The sequence below is a fragment of the Lissotriton helveticus genome, chromosome 2_1, assembly GCF_964261635.1.
Source record: "Lissotriton helveticus chromosome 2_1, aLisHel1.1, whole genome shotgun sequence".
NCBI classification, from domain to species: domain Eukaryota; kingdom Metazoa; phylum Chordata; class Amphibia; order Caudata; family Salamandridae; genus Lissotriton; species Lissotriton helveticus.
The window spans coordinates 356,520,140-356,537,812 of NC_136059.1; the positions used below are offsets into that span (position 1 = coordinate 356,520,140).

At 49.3% G+C, this 17,673-nt stretch overlaps 1 protein-coding gene across 14 annotated transcripts in view; it reads left to right on the forward strand.

The window, feature by feature from the left end:
• The window catches only part of NIPBL (NIPBL cohesin loading factor), a 1,942,504-nt gene that overhangs the window by 1,724,522 nt on the left and 200,309 nt on the right, over positions 1-17,673 (forward strand). The window lies entirely within an intron of this gene.

Consider the following 17,673-nt stretch of genomic DNA (forward strand, 5'->3'; position numbering starts at 1 on the left):
CCGACCGCAGAGCCATCATCATTGCTCCTCGGGGTCAAAGTCTTCACACTCTGAATCGGGTAAGAGACGTCATTAGATGTCGAAGAATCGCTTGCGCTCTCCGACATCCCCCATCGGTCTCCGGATGCGGATGGGGGGGCCCAGGGGTACCTCCCCCTGCTCCATTGGAGCCTGTGAGTCCTGCGGCCTACCCACCATATCCGGGTCCGTCGGCGACTCCTGCCCAGGTGCAAGATTTTCTTGCTGCCATGGACTGCCTTTTTAGGCCTCGGGCTCCCGCTGGCGCGCCTTTAGGCCCTGCGGTCCCAGCTGAGGGGCTTCCTTTGCCACCGCCGGCTCTGGCGCCGCAAAGTCTTCCTCCGGCACCGCAAGGTCCTCCGCCGGCAGCTCCGGCACCGCACGGTCCTTTGCCGGCGGCTCCATACCTCCCGGCTCCACCCGCTGCTTCGATCCCGGCGCCGCAATGGGTTCCGCTCATCCCATCTCCGCCCTTGCCCAGTTTTTCGGACAATTTTGCTCCGGATTGGGACCCTAATTGGGACATGGAGCCTGATCGCGCTGACCAGCGCCGTATTTGGTGCAGTTGGACCATTTATATTCTCCTGAAGGAGACGACTGGGAGGGGTCGGAGAACCCTCCTACACAGCAGTGCGTAGCAGGAATGGACTGGCTATGGAGGAGGGCGCTACATACACTGTGGTGCTCTGTAGAGCATCTGAGGCCATTGAACTTGATCTGCCTACGGTGACGCTCAAAACTAATCTCCTCACTGAAGGCCTTCAGCCGGCTCAAGCTCTATGGCACCCCTGCTACCATTCGATGAAGCATTAACTGATGTGTTGATGGGCACCTGGTCTAGACCAGCAATGGGGATTCCTGTGGATAAAAATGTGGCCAGGCGTCATCGCACGGCCCCTGGTGACCCTGCCTTTTTGACAACCCACCAAACTCTGGAGAGCCTGGTCATCCAGGCCTCCACTTCCTAAAGCGCATTCCCTACCGCCCGCCGGATAAGGAATCTAAGAAGCTGGAACAGTTTGGCAAGAAACTGTTTTCCTCTGCCAGCTTTGGTTTGCGGTCGGTGAACACCGCATGCCTCTTGGGCCGCTACTCTCACACTGTGTGGGACATGGTTGCGCAGATGCTACCTCAGTGTCCGGAGGAGTTTCGGGCAGTGCTTTCCCAAGCTGTTGCTAAGGGGAAAGATGCAGCTAAGTTCACCATCGGTGTGGACTGGACACCGCAGACTCACTGGGTAGGGCGATTTCCAAGACAGTGACCCTCCGTCGCCATGCCTGGTTGCGGTACACTGGGCTTTCAGGGGATGTTCAAAGTTCCTATGGACATGCCCTTTGATGGTACTCACCTGTTTGGCGATAAATCAGATAGTGCGCTGGAGCATTTTAAGGACTCCCGGGCAAATGCCAAGTCCTTGGGTCTCTCCACCACACGCCCGGCCACGTCTGCTTTTCGTTCCTTTCGTGGCCATGGAAGGGGCGCCTGAGACCTTCGTTCAACCAGGAGCCTGTGTGGACGTGGTTCCTGCCGCGGCTGGACAGGGGGCCAGTGTGCGGGTCAGTCCACCTCTGCTCCCGCAGCGTCCGCCTCAAAGCCTTCCTAGTCCGAGCTTTGGGGTGCAGGGCGGCAGGATTCGCCATCATCTCCCCCACTGGCGTTCTAGTACCTCGGACAGGTGAGTGCAGCAAATTTTCCGAAGGGGCTACTCCCTCCCCTTTGAGTCTGCCCCTCCAGCCATGCTACCCCAGTTCCACCGCATATCTCTGGATTACTTTGCGCTTCTCCAACAGGAAGTCACTGCCCTCTTGGCCAAGGGGGCCATCGAGCGCGTTCCTGGGCCAGTAGTAGGACGTTGTTGTTATTCCCACTACATTCTGGTCCCCAAGAAGGAGAAAGTGGGCCTGCACCCCATCTTGGACCACTTGAACGTCAATCGCTTCCTCCAGAAGGAGAAGTTCAAGATGTTGACTCTGGCTCAGGTCTTTGCTGCCCTCGACTCTGGAGACTGGATGGTAGCGTTGGACTTGCAGGACGCATATTTTCATATCCCTGTCCTGCTGGCGTTACCTGCGGTTCACGGTAGGCCAGGAGCACTTTCAGTTTGCCGTGCTCCCCTTTGGCCTTACCAGTGCCCCTCGGGTATTCACGAAAGTCATGGCGGTGGTCGCAGCTCATCTGCACAGATCAGGGGTTCCAGTCTTTCCCCTATCCCGACGACTGATTGTTGAAGGCGGGCTCGCCCCAGGCTGTCGTCTCCCACCTCCAGACTACGGCCGACCTCCTGCATTTGCTGGGGTTCTCCATCAATGTACCGAAGTCGCACCTGAGTCCCTCTCAGAAGCTCCCCTTCATCAGAGCGGTTCTGGATTCAACGTAGTTTTGGGTTTATCCTCCCGAGCAGCGAGTCTGGGCTATTCAGGCTATGATTCCGATCTTTCAGCCTCTATCCCGGGTTTCAGTCAGGATGACCCTCTGGCTCCTGGACCTGATAACCTCCTGCATCCTGCTAGTGCCACATGCCAGATGGCAAATACGGGCTCTGCAGTGGGACCTGAAGTTCCAGTGGGCACAGCAACAGGGCAACCTGTCCGATCATGTCCAGATCTCAGAGGGCACTGCACGACAATTGCAGTAGTGGCTCACGAATCGCGATTAGGTCAATGGCAGATCCCTCTGCAGCACAAAGTGGTGACGTATGTCTCCCTCCTGGGATGGGGCGGCCACTTGGGAGAGGCGGAGATAAGAGGCTTCTGGTCTCCGCGGAGTCCTGGCTCCAAATCAACCTTTTGGAGCGTCGGGTGATCCGACTTGCACTGAAAGCATTCCTTCCCTCTCTCCGGGGTAGTGTAGTGCAGGTGTTCCCGGACAACACCACCGCCATGTGGTATTGCAACAAACAGGGCGGGGTGGGGTCATGGAACCTATGTCAGGAGGCTCTGCGCCTCTGGACATGGCTGGAACATCAAGGCATTACCTTGGTGGTTCAATGCTGGCAGGTTCTCTGAACGACAGGGCGGACAAACTCAGCCGCCGGTGCATGATGGATCACGAATGGCGTCTGAACTCGGACGTGGCGCAAGGTCTCTTTCTGCAGTGGGGAGGACCTTGGTTAGACCTATTCCCCACCGAAGAGAACTTGCAATGTCATCCGTTCTGCGCGTTGGAATATCCAAGGCGGCACTCGCTCGGCGACACATTTCGTCGTGAGTGGAGCTGCGGTCTGTTGTCCACCTATACCTACTTCTGCCCAGAGTGCGGAAGAAGATTCGGCGCGACCGGGCCCAAGTCATCCTTGTGGCTCCAAATTGAGCACGAAATACTGGTATCCCGAGCTACTCAGCATGGCGATCGATCTCCTGATCCGACTGCCTCTTTTGGAGGATCTTCTGTTGCAGCAGCAGGGGACGATCCTACACCCGAACCTGTCCAGCCTCCACCTCCATGTGTGGAGATTGAGCGGCGACAGTTGGCAGCTTTTGATATTCCTCCCAAAGTCTGTGATGTCATTCTGGCAGCCAAGCGTCCCTCCACTAAGACGGTATACACCTGCAGGTGGAACAAATTTGTGGTATGGTGCACAGCAAAGGCTGTGGATCCCCTTTCTGCCCCTCTTTCCGAAGTTCTTCTGTTCCTTCTCTGTTTGGTCCAGCAGGGCTCTGCTCTGGGCACTATCAAAGGTTATCTTTCGGCCTTCTACGCCTTTCTGCGGCTTCCAGATCATCCTTCTCTTTTTAAGTTCCCAGTTGTTAATCGCTTACTCAAAGGCATTACACACACGTTTCCTCCTGTGCCTTTCATAATGCCTCAATGGGACTTTAATCTTATTTTGACCTATCTGATGTGCACTCCCTTTGAGCCCCTTCATAACTGTCCCTTACATCTTCTCACTCTAAAGACGGCTTTCCTGGTAGCTCTCTCCTCTGCAAGAAGATTGAGTGAGCTCCAGGCTCTTTCTTCTAAACCTCCTTTTCTTTCTGTTCATCCGGACAAGGTGGTTTTAAAGACTCGTCCTTCTTTCTTGCCAAAGGTTGTCACACCCTGCCACATCGGGCAGACCATCACTTTGCCCACATTTCTTTCTGCCTTTGCATCCTTCAAAAGACAAAGAGAGGCTCCACCGTCTGGACCCGAAACATGTGCTCTCGTTCTACCTGAAGCACACACAACCGTTCCGGGTGGATGACCAACTTTTTGTTGGCTACGTGGGCGCCAAAAAAGGTTGGGCCGCACACAAACAAACCATCTCTTGGTGGGTTGTTCTGTGCATCAAAGCATGTTACTCGTTTGCCAAGAAGGAGCCTCCTGTGGGGCTGCATGCCCATTCTACCAGAGCAACGGCAGCCACTACCGCCTTGGAGCGCGGCGTTCCCTTGCCGGACATTTGTCAGGTAGCTACGTGGGCCTCGCTGCACACGTTTACCAAGCATTATTGCCTTGACAGCCAAGTCCAGAGAGACGGCTTCTTTGGCCGTTCTGTTCTCCATGACTTTCTGGTGTAATCTTGTGCTCAGACCCACTACCAGGGTTGGTATTGCTGGGGTTTTTATTCTAAGGTAAGGAATCTATCACTAACGTCTCTTTCAGATGCACAAGTTTCTACTCTTGTAACAATATATCTGTAAGAGACATTAGTTAGTGATACATTCCTTACCGCCCGACCCATCCTCCCCGTTCTGCGAACTGATTTCTAGGGTTAAGGTCATCCCTTTCAGAGTCCTATTTTCATGGCACCATTGGTCAGTTTCTTGCATGGCTCTGCGTTCCTGGCGCGGAAAGTCGTGTACAGAACTGACGTCAGCACGCATGGGTGGCGCCTAAGTAGCCTCCGTGACGTCATCTCTGGACCTACGGCGCCATAGACGGACGCGAATCCGCACAACGGATACAGTCTTTGTTGTCACCCCATCTCTTGCTACTACGGCAGGCCCAGGGACTCCTTCCTACTTTATTTTCCACACTCCTCGTCCCCACCTTCCATAATGTACCTTTTTACCTTTTTCATTGTTAGTATTAACCCATCCACTTCCTAATCAATATCCTTGGTTACAACAATCATGCAGGAAGTCTGAAGTAACCCATATGGCCGTCACCATCATCTACTGCTCCACAGGAAACGTTAACCTGGACTTAGAACTACAAAATTAGAGCAGTTAATTTGCTTATTTTTTTCTGAAATATGATTATATAAATGGTGTTGATATACTTTATTTTTGTTTTGTTGAATTTGCTTGTGTTATAGTAGTTTGTTTGGAATACTCCACAAGAAAAAGAGGCACTGTGGCACTGCTGATTGCCTTTATTCATGAGGGTTTTGCTCTACTTGCTATAACTCTAAGTAAAGACAAAGTTGCAAAAAGTTGTGAGAAGACCTTGAAGTTTCAATAAAGCAGTAGACTGACCCTCAATGTCAGAAGAATGTTAAGAAGGCACTCCGTCCAAAAGAAGGGCCTTTGCTCAATCCAAAAAATCCCAAAAAGAGAGATTGAGATGTTTTCAAGATATTCCTAAATGTTATTCAATCCTGAGGTACTTTTAGACTTTGTGGGGTGGTATTTCATAAGTCTGCTTGCCATTAACAACTGATGCATCATAAAATGGCATAGAAAAAGTAAAGGTTGACCTAGGGTGTTCTTCGAAGTCCAAGTAATATGCCTACCCATACATCGAAGTCATAACACAAGAATGTTATGAGATATTGACCTTGACCATCAGACTCCAAATATTGCACCTTATTCACCAACCAGAACTGCCAACACTGCAATATTCATTTGTCTAGTGCCTCTATTATCTCTCTGGCTCTTAGACAGTGTACATTAAATCTATTCCGAAAGGAACTAATATGCCACTATCTCAAGCAACAGTTTGGGCTAAGGCACCTGTGAAAGGGATATCTTTAACCCGGGAAAAAAGATCAAGGAACCTCCAAAATGAGATTGAATACAGCTAGAAGAAAAATCCCAAAGTCAATGAAAGGAGCTTTACGCGCTTACCTTCCCACACTTTGCAAATAGTGTGCCCCTCCTAATCCTTCAGGTCATCAGGAAGTACCATGCGTACCCTGATTCTACTCCTTTGATAGCCCTCTTAAGACCGTATAATGCCCTTCATGAATTCTTGGCTATGGGAACAATAAAACTCAACATTACATTGCCTGTTTCACTAGTCAGACTTTTCCTCACAGATACTAGTCACTGTGAGAAGTTGGCCTGATATATGATGCTCACTAGTTCTAGTGATCACCTTGTATCAGTCCAAACAACCCTTATGGTGAATGGTTGTAAGTCAACCTTATAGACCAGTTATCCTAATGGTAGCATGGACAAAGCAGTCTTAGGCTAAACTCTTTTGGCATGTGAAGCCAGCTGTTTTACCACAATATAACCCCTTGAATATCAGATGAAAGGACACCACACAGGTTGTTATGAAAATAAACAGTATATTTATTAATAACAAAACACCTCTGAACTCTTTGAGGTCAGAGGGCTAAGCACATGACAATCTCTTACGAAAAACACTACAAGTTGCACAAAATTACAATGGTGCCCTAGGGGCACGACAAACCATATACTAAGTAAATGGAATGTGAGAGTCACTAGAAGAAATGGAGCTGTCCAGAGGCTGCAGGACCGCTGGGACTACGCTATCCTAACCTTAGGTAAGTAATAGGAGGCCCACTGGACGCGGGTGCAGAGTGTGAACTCACACGCGGGATGCGTAACAATGTCTATGGACAGTACAGTTCAAGTAAAAGGTAAGTACGGACAATCCTGACTAGTTAGGACTAAAACGACTGTGGAACTTGACACTAGGACAGTTAAACTACCCTTGAGCACTGACATGCTCTCGTTACCTCACCCACGGACTGCGAGTGCATAGGTGTCAAAGTGTGTCGGGTTCTCGCATTGAAGTCAATGGAGCCTGAAAGAAAAGATGCTGCAGGCGACCAGGAGGAAGATGTCCGGTGGGATCCAAGGGCGGATCCGTGGAGCTGAAGACCTGAAAGCAGACGGGACTGTAGGAGAGTGGGGTCTGCAATCCTATGGTCACCCCAGATTTTTGCTTTTTGCTTCACTGTTTTACGACTTTCCCTGGCTGTGGGCCTGCTAATCAGACCCACAGCCTAGCTGTTCTCTCTCTAAATTGACAACCATGTACTTTAGGTGCATTTATCAATTGGTACTGGGCCACCTTATCAGTCCCTGTACCCAGGGCCTACCAGGGGCTGAAGCATGTATTATGCCACCCCTGGCTGGCCATCTAAGTCTAACACAACTGGCTGCATGACAGCTGGGGCAAGGTGGTGTAAACACCCTTTGCTATAGATATAGTATACCTATATCTAACCCTAAAATGGACACATATATTCCTATCAGTCACTCCTATGGAAGGCCTTATCAATCCTGAAGGCAGAGTGCTTGGAATTATGTGAGATGATGCTCTAGCATGAGCTGAGCCAGTCTACAGCTTTCGGAACCAAGTCCTTTAGCTGTTTCCATGATAACGCTATACCATATACTCTTAAGTGCATTATCAACCTCGCGGTTAAATGCTAATATTGTCAAAACATGTCGAGTAAGGTGTCATATGAATTGGAATACTACCCCCTCGCCAATTCTGGCGACGGGGGTAGCATTCCACCCTTCTAGAGGGACACGACATGTATGTAACTGCGAACCCCGGTTAAAGTTAACTCGAGCCTTGGCATCACAAAATAGATGCTGCCACCACAGACACAAGTCTGACCTCCTGCTGCTGGGAGTCCTTCCAGCGAGGGAGGCTTGGACAAAGGGTTTCCTGCCTTGGGAGGTGCTAGCAACACCCCAGACAGGATTTTGTGTATTGGGGAGGATAGGCCTGAAATGAATGAGACATGCCTGAGGCACACAAGGTGTCCTGTGCATACACCGGTTCAAACCAGTTGCTGGGGCATCCCTGCCCCAGCTCTGGCGCGAAACCGGACAAAGGATAGGGGGTGTAACCACCCCCCTTCCTGGTCCCACCCATAGGAGGGACCTAGTCAGTAGTGCAGCCCCCTTTAGCAGGATAAAGGTAGGAGCTGGTCCCATTCCAAATTAGATTAATCCTGAACTACTCTACAAGAAGAAACTCTGGACTTCGACGTTCTGCTCCACAGAAGACTGAAGAAATCTCCCTTGTGGGCAAGGAGTGTCCACCCTGCAACTGCAGGCACCATCAAGCGTCCAGCGGCTTCACTTTGTCGTCTTCCCTCGAGGATCCAGACTTCAGAGCCCGACAAGACCCGGATTCCCAGACCTCTCCGACCTCAACTCACATCTGCAGCACAGCTGAGATCCGTGGGTGCAACGAGACACGTGGGACCGGCCATCTTGAAAGAAACTGCACTTCGCTTCCAGCACGACTCCCAAGGTAAACTCGACCAAGTGCTTTGGGGACTGCGAAGCCCCAGCCCCGAGCAGCTCCTGCACCGAAGATCAGCCCTCCAGCCTCCACGAGATCTGCGTGGGGCCCTTTTGCTTGTTTTCTGCTCGACGCGTTGTCTGGTCACTTGCCAGCTGGCTAGTGACCTCCTAGACGACGAACCTTCGAATCTTTGCTGCTGGTCTGGTTGCTCCAGACTGGCCCTTGCTCCCTTCCAAAAGAGGGGCACCCCGGACTCTCCTAGTCCGCACTAGACGTCTTTTCCACTCACCGCGTGGGTTGCCTTTGCCAAGGCCTGTTGACTCCAATTCCGGATCCGACACCGCCGACAGCGAGAGCCTGCGTGGGACAGCTCGTGCCTCCATCCTGGTCGTCGAAGACACGTCCTGGTCCACGTGGCTGCAGAGTCAAGCGTCCACTCTTCACCTGATCGCGACGACAGCACCTGGTTCCTTCCTGGTTCCACACCGGTCACTGGCTAGTGACTTTGAACACTGTCCCTTCTGCTTTCAGGTCCTCTTCTCCACCGATCCACCCTTGGATCGCACCGGACATCTTCCTCCTGGTCGCCTGCAGCATCTTTTCTTTCAGGCTCCATTGACTTCAACGCGAGAACCCGACACACTTTGGCACCTATGCACCCGCAGCCCGTGGGTGAGGTAACGAGAGCATTTCGGTGCTCAAGGGTAGTTTAACTGTCCTATTGTCCCGTTCCACAGTCGTTTTAGTCCTAACTAGTCAGGATTGTCCGTACTCACCTTTTACTTGAACTGTACTGTCCATAGACGTTGTTACGCATCTCGCGTGTGAGTTCACACTCTCCACACGCGTTCCTTGGGCCTCCTATTACTTACCTAGAGTTAGTGTAGCGTGGTCCCATCGATCCTACAGCCTCTGGACAGCTCCATTCCTTTTATCGACTTTCACATTCCACTTACTTAGTATATGGTTTGTCGTGCCCCTAGGGCACCATTGTAATTTTGTGCAACTTATCGTATTTTTCTTAAGAGATTGTCATGTGCTTAGCCCTCTGACCTCATAAATAGTTCAGAGGTGTTATTAATAAATATACAGTTTATTTTCATAACAACCTGTGTGGTGTCCTTTCATCTGGTATTCAAGGGGTTATATTGTGGTAAAACAGCTGGCTTCACATGCCAAAAGAGTTTAGCCTAAGACTGCTTTGTCCATGCTACCATTAGGATAGCTGGTCTATAAGGTTGACTTACAACCAATCACCATAAGGGTTGTTTGGACTGATACAAGGTAATCACTAGAACTAGTGAGCATCATATATCAGGCCAACTTCTCACAGCCATTACATCGGCCCGCAGGGTGAGTGAAATTCAGGCGTTGTGTTGCCAAGAACCTTATACTGTATTTCATGCTGCTAAGGTTGTTATGCGTACTCACCTTAAATTTCTTCCCAAGGTTATTTCTGATTTTCATGTCAACCAGACCATAACTTTGCCTACGTTTTTTCAGAATCCTTCATCTCCAGCGGAAAGGTCTTTACATTCCCTGGATGTTAGGAGGGTGTTGAAATTTTATCTGGATGAAACCAAAGATATTCGTAGGTCAGACAAATTGTTTGTCAATTATGGATCGGTCAGGACGGGTCTTGCGACCTCTAAGCAGTCTATCTCTAGGTGGATTGTGTCCTGCATACAGCTGTGTTACCTAAAAGCTAATAAGACCTTAGGGGGTAAACCTAAGGCTCATTCCACCAGGGGCAAAGCTGCCACGACTGCTTTGCTCCGTAATGTTCCAATTGCAGAAATCTGCAAGGCGGCCACTTGGAAGTCGGTCCATACCTTTGCTAAGCATTACTGTCTGGACACTGATGCCAGGGCAGACGCTCAGGTTGGGCAGGCTTCGCTGCGAAATCTGTTCGCACATTAGTGGTGTTGTTTCCCTTTTCTCCACCGCCGCTTTGGTGTGGGGATGGGCTTGCCATTCTATTCCCTAGATTACGATTATACACAGAGATCCCCTACTACAGAAGGAGTAGTTTCTGTCCTGTAACTCCAGTTCTGTAGTAGGGGTATCTCTGTTATAGTCATAAGCGCCCTCCCCGGTGGAGAGAGATATTCATGTAAGGAATGCTACAGGTCTGGCGTGTTACGCCTTCAAAAAGAACTGAAAGTAAGAGGGACCTGCTGTGCATTCTGGGATACTGGGAGAAGTTCTGGAAAGTTCTCTTAAAGGCACAGTATCCTATTTATGCCAGCCTATGGGGCTTGTCTGTCCATGCCTTCCTCTCTATCATTCCAGAGGATTTTTCTGGTAGAGGCAAGTTTCTCTATGGAGGAAACTGGGCAGGCTGTGCTATTTGTGTGTTTTTTTGGTGGAATTTCTAGTTGAAGTACTGGACAGTGTAGCCTGTGGATATAGGCTGCATTATTTGTCTTTAAATTCTCTCTTAAGTGTCTTTGCAGTTATCCAGTATTATGGGTGTCTTTCATAGATTCACATGCCTGAATCATTCCCCGTCGTCGAAATGGGAGTCCCCGGTACATAGTAAAGTAATGTCCTATAGACATACATAGAGAAAAGTAGGCCTAAGGGCCTTGCTTTAGTAGCCTATCTATGTCCTTTTGTAAAAAGGACCAAATTCCTGAAGGTAGCCAATCAGCTACCACCTCCCTCTAGAACCTTCCTGCCAGGAGCCTCAGTCTCTCAGATTTTCTACTGCACGTTGTGCTAGGGAGTCTCCACCTGAGTTCTCCTCAGGTTTCTTGGATTTATCTCTTTTCTTCATAAAGCTTGGATATTTTCTTCAACAAATAACAATGGCTGATCAGCAGAAGAAAGGTCTGTTCAGAGCCTGTTCATCTTGTGGTAAGAAGAGACTGCACGTCGATGACAAGCAGGAAACTTGCCTCTACTGTCTTTACCCTGACCATTCTCCTAAAGAATGTAGGATTTGTAGAACATTCTCTTCTAAGACTCTTAAAGACAGAGAAGGGAGACTGCTCCTCTGGTTGAACAGACTTAAAACCAGAGATGATGATGTCCTGTCCTCAGAGGGCAGTGAAATGGCTTCAGTTTCATCAAAACTGTCCTTGAAGAGGCCAAGGGATGCTTCCCCTAGCCCTACAGACATTCCTTCTAAAAAGACTACCACAAAGTCTTCTGAGGTAAAATCTGTCAAGCCTGTGAAGGATGTTCCCACCTTCAGAAAACCGACGCAGTCATCGTCGACGAGTTCGTCGACGTTTTCTTCAAGAAAAACCACATATGTCTCCACATCGACGACGACGGTGTCGACGACAATGGCGTCGTCAGCCTCTTTATCGACGACGACGACCACTCAATCGTCGATGACGGGTAAGCCACTGTCATCGATTGTACTTCTAAAACAGCAATCGACGTTCATCAAGGTTCCGTCATCGTCGACGACGACGACCCCGCCGCCGACGAGGCAAAAACCGTCGACACCTATACCGTCGACGAAGACTCCATCGGGCGCACCGTCGACGAAGACATCGACGACGGTAAAGACATCGACGATGTCAAAGTCACCGTCGACGAGTACACCGTCGACGACGAAATCACCACCGTCGACTGGACCGTTGACGCCGAAAGAATCGTCGACGACAACACCGCCGACGACCACACCGTCGACGAAGGAACCGTCGACGACCTCATCGTCGACTATTGAAAAACGATCGACGTCAGCACCATCGACGACACTGATGTCGACGACAACATCGTCCACGCCATGGAAAAAATCTGAATTAATACCATCAAAAAAGATTACTAAAAACCCTATTACGCCAGATTTTACATCTCCAAGTAGGGTACAGAGATTACCCCCATCTTGTCTGCTACAAGATGATGACTCTGAGGATGACCAAATAGATCAGGCTACTAGTCCATCGGATCTAATTGTAAAATGCCAGAGCACAGATGAAGATGGCGATGACGTCATTTTTACGGAAGAAACTATTCATACTATTCATACTCAAGTACAGACTCAAGTGACTCCTATGATCTGCCTTCCAGCAGCTATAGTCACCGATCTACAATTCTTGATCGAGGACTACAAGAAACGATTCCCTGAATCACCAGCGGCCCCTACTACGGAGAAATCTCCAGCATCATCCAGACCGCAACCATCTCCAAAGACAAGACCACCACCTTTAGATATTCCTCAAGAGAGGGAAACAATTCATCACATCCAATCTTCTGAGGAAGAGGGCAATGAACCAGAGGAAGGGGAGGTTAGAGACGACCTGTCCCAGAACAGAGACGATGAAGACTATATCGCTCATTTTCCAGCCACACCTGAACCAAATACTTCGGACTCTCCGCCAGTGGATATTGGCGGATTCCATAATTTGATAGAGAGAGCAGCCACTAGGTTCCACATGACCATGGAATCACATGAAACGGACTGTTTCTTATACGATTTTAAGGATCCTATCAAAAAGACGGCTAGATCAATTCCCATAATAGATCACATTTGGGAACAAGGTCAGCAACTAATGCAAACACCTGCATCGGTTTCAATAGTGGTACCTAGACTGGATAAGAAGTATAAGGCACCAACAACAGCACCTACCTGCCTTAATGCACATCCCAAGCCGGATTCGGTAGTCACCCAAGCCGCACAAAAGAATTCAAGGAATCCGTCCTCTCCACTGTCAGCACCACCAGACAAGGAGGGCAGGAAACTGGATGGCATCGGCAAATGTTTTTCTACAACGTCGGCTATGACTATCAAAGTAGCCAACGCCATTGCGCTACTAGGCAGATATAACAGACAATTGTCCCGTACCTAGCGGATATACCTGAATAATTAAAGGATGAGGTTCAATCGCTCCTTAAGGAAGGTCAAATGTCAGCATCGGAAATCATCGATTCTGCTGTGGATGTCGCGATGACAGGCTTTAGACAGCTGGCAGGTGCAGCAGTTTTGCGCAGACAAGGATGGCTCAAAGCGACATCCTTCCGCCAGGAGGTCCAAACCAAAGTCTTGGACATGCCCTATGACGGACAACACCTATTTGGCGACAAAATAGATGAGGCCCTGCAAACAATCAAAAAAGACACAGACACTGCAAGAGCTCTCGGCACATTGCAATTCAGAAACCAGTCCTTTCGAGGGCAAAGGAGCAGGGATCAACCCTCTTACAGGGGATCATATCAAGTAAAATCCCCTTATTCCTATGGTCAAAATCGTTCACAATACCAACAGCGGCAACAGCAACAGGGTCGTCAGACCTCCTACGGGAGATCGAACTTCAGGGGGAAGAGCCAGAGGAAACCAGCCGGCGGACGCCAATGACCATTTCCAACAGCCAGTCCCTCCACCGTCTCGTCCCTTCAAGATTGGAGGAAAATTGACACACTTCCTCCACAATTGGAGATCAATAACAGCGGATCGGTGGGTACTCCAATTAATCCAACACGGACACTCATTGGAATTCAGTTCAATCCCGCCGTTAACTCCTCCTCGCAAGATGCACCTACGATTACTCCTTCAAGAAATCTCTGCAATGTTAAAAACGGAGCAATAGAGCGAGTTCCATCAGCTCAAAAAGGGAAGGGATTTTATTCCCGCTTCATTCTAATACAACAGAAGAAAAAGAAATGGAGGCCCACTCTAGATCTCAGGGCACTCAATACATTCTTGAAGAGCCAATCGTTTCGAATGGTGACCATCCAGGAAATCTTGGGATCCCTGGAAGAAGGAGACTTTATGGCGTCTTTAGACCTGCAAGACGCATATTACCATATCCCAATACACAGGCGCCACAAAAAATTCCTAAGATTCGCAGTAGCAGGTCAACACTACCAATTCTGTGTCCTCCCATTCGGCCTCAAATCAGCGCCTCGCATTTTCACAAAGTGCCTCGCTCCTGTGGCAGCTTTCCAACGTCAGCAAGGACACCAGGTCTTCCCCTACCTGGACGACTGACTGGTGAAGGCGCCTTCTATGACAGACGCACAAATGTCTTCCAACGCCTGTCTCACTATTTTCCAAAGCCTAGGTCTGGCACTCAACCACGAGAAATTGACCTTACGGCCAACCAAAGTTATAACATTCCTGGGGGCAATTCTAAATACGACCTCTTCCAAAGCATTCCCATCTCGGGAAAGGAAACACAAACTGATCACTCTGGCTACCGCAGTGTCTTCAAGGAACACCATCAAAGTCCGTACTTTCAAGTCCCTACTAGGGATGATGTCTTCTTGCATACTTCTCATTCCTCCCTGTCGGCTCAGAATGCGCCCCCTCCAGGAGGCCTTGACCAAGCAGTGGACTCAATGTACAGGTTCTTTCGAGGATCACATAGTCATTACTCGACAAATAACCAAGGCCTTACTATGGTGGAGAACGTACAAGAACCTATCGAAAGGTCTAACGTTCTTGATGCCTGCAACTCCACATGTCATCACCACAGCTGCTTCTCTAGAAGGATGGGGTGCAGTCCTTCAAGAATTGCAGATCAGTGGCAAGTGGACGAAACAAGAAAGGAAACTACATATCAACCTCCTAGAACTCAGGGCAGTTCTCCACTCTCTCCAAGCATTCCTCCCTCGCATCAAAAACTCAGCAGTGCTTGTGAGAATGGACAACACAACCACAATGCACTACTTGAACAAGCAGGGAGGGACACGTTCGCTGACACTATCTCGCGAATCGCAAAAAATTTGGAACTGGCTAGTACACAACAACATCAAACTAACAGCAGAGTATGTCCCAGGCAAGGACAACGTCATAGCGGACGCTCTAAGCAGGCAGAGGTCACTGTCCCACGAATGGGAACTAGACCAAAAAGTACTAAACGACATCTTCTCGACATGGGGGAGACCGCAAATAGACCTCTTTGCCACCAGGGAGAACGCCAAATGCCACAACTTCGCAAGCTGGCATCCCCAACCACGGTCACTAGGAAATGCATTTTCCATCGCATTTCCTCCATTTCCCCTGATAACAAGAGTCATTCGGAAAATGAAAACGGAGCACTGCACCTTGATTCTCATTGCCCCATACTGGCCGAGACAGCATTGGTTCACGGACCTCCGTCGCCTCTCAGTCCACCCATCAATCCATCTGGATCAGCATCCCTCTCTACTCTCGATGTCCAAAGGCCAAGTACTCCACCCGAATCTGAAATCTCTCAGATTATCGGCATGACTCCTGAGTACCGAGAGTTCTGCCAACTAAACATCCCGCAGGAGTGCAAGGAAGTACTAGCTAAAGCAAGAGCAGTTAGCACAAACAAAACTTACTCCTTGAAATGGAAACTCTTCTGTGTTTGGTGTAAGGACAACGATCTCCATCCCTTAAGGATCACTCCGGAGCAGTTACTACCATATTTATTACATCTGGCACAATCGGGACTTGCACATGCCTCTATCAGAGTTCATCTGGCAGCAATCTCCCGCTTTACAAGAACTTCAAAATGACCTTCTCTATGGTCCAACAGATTAATAAAGCAATTCCTTAAGGGGCTCTATAGATAATTTCCACGGCCACGTAGAATTCCACCAACATGGCACCTTAATGTGGTACTCAACCAATTGATGAAATACCCATTTGAGCCCATCCATAGGGCTGATATCAAATATATTTCATGGAAAACAGCACTTCTTTTAGCTTTGACCTCAGCTAGACTGGTCAGTGAGTCACAAGCTCTTTCCATTCAAGATCCTTTCATGCAGTTCAGAGAAGACAGAGTGATCTTAAGAACTAATCCTCGCTTCATTCCTAAAGTCCCCTCGGGCTTCCATTTAAATGAACCACTTGTACTTCGCTCGTTCTTCCCAAATCCCAGTACTGCAGCTGAAAGATCCCTTCACTCTTTGGACCTAAAAAGATGTCTTAAATTTTACTTAGACAAAACAAAACATTTCAGAAAAACGAATCAGCTTTTCATCGCTTTCAGCAGACCTAGAAAAGGCATGCCACTCTCCAAACAAAGCATTTCACGATGGATATCATCTGCAATTGCTTTTTGCCATGACAAAGCTGGACGTCCATTACACTCCAAAGTCCGAGCACATTCCACAAGAGCTATGTCCACATCGGCGGCACTATATGCTGGAGTGCCGGTTTGGACATTTGCAGGGCAGCGACCTGGAAATCGCCGCACACATTTACCAGGCACTACTGCCTGGATACGGAACTGATGCAGGATGCAGCTGTGGGCCAGGCTGTACTTCGCCATCTATTCCAGTAAGATGAGCCCTCCTTCTTCCCACCGTCCTGTACTGGTATGCACATTTATTTACTTTATTCTTTATTCTCGCTGATGGTTACTAGTTGCATGATATGTATTATCTCAGACTGCTCATAATGTTCCATCACAAATGTGCATAATGTATTGCTCGCTACTCTGATTCAGGCATGTGAATCTATGAAAGACACCCAAAATACTGGATAAGAAATGCGTTACCTGTAACTGCAGTTATCCAGTATTGGTGTCTTTCATAGATTCACATGCAACCCTCCTGCCTCCACAGGAAGGTCTCATCTCTCCCTCTATAACATATGGTTCGAGGCATGTGGGCTGCTAAATTCATATATTTTGCATTAGATCGCCGCCTAGTGTTGGGTCTGGATGATCGCACATTGTTGTCCTGGAAGAGTCTTCGAAGTATCCTGAGATAGGTGGCTCCTCCCCTGGACTACAGTGCGCATGGGCATCGGCCCCATCCCCAGATTGTTTTTTTCCGCCATTGGGTTCGGATGCGGTCTCGACGTCTCTCTGTCGGAACCGAGAAAACTAGCTTTTTTACGGCCAAAAGGCCTTAGATTCATTGCGTCGGTATTGTTTGCTTACGGTCTCGAGTTCTTCCGTCTCTTTGAGTCGGAATCTACGGAGTCGTATCACTCTTCGGACATCGAGGCCTTCTCATCGCAACCCGACGGCAACTTTTTGCCATGGAGCGAAGCCCGTTTAAGTACTGTCCCGTCTGTGGGTCAAAATACCCACATATCGATGTGCACCCGGTCTGTAACAAGTGCCTCTCGCCGGACCACAACGAGGACAACTGCATGGCCTGCTCCAGATTCAGGTCAAAAAAGACACTCAAACTTCGGCGCGCGGTGCGCCTTGAGGCCAGACAAGCGGCCCCGGATCCAGAAAACATCTTCGGCGACCAAGAAGAGGAGGGCCAGAGCCATCATCTTCAAATCTCACCGCCCGCGACGGACATCGAGGCGGATCCGGAAGACGACGACGGAGTCGTGGGTCAAGGCCTTGAATAAGTCGACGAGGTAGGGGACGTCGAAGAAGT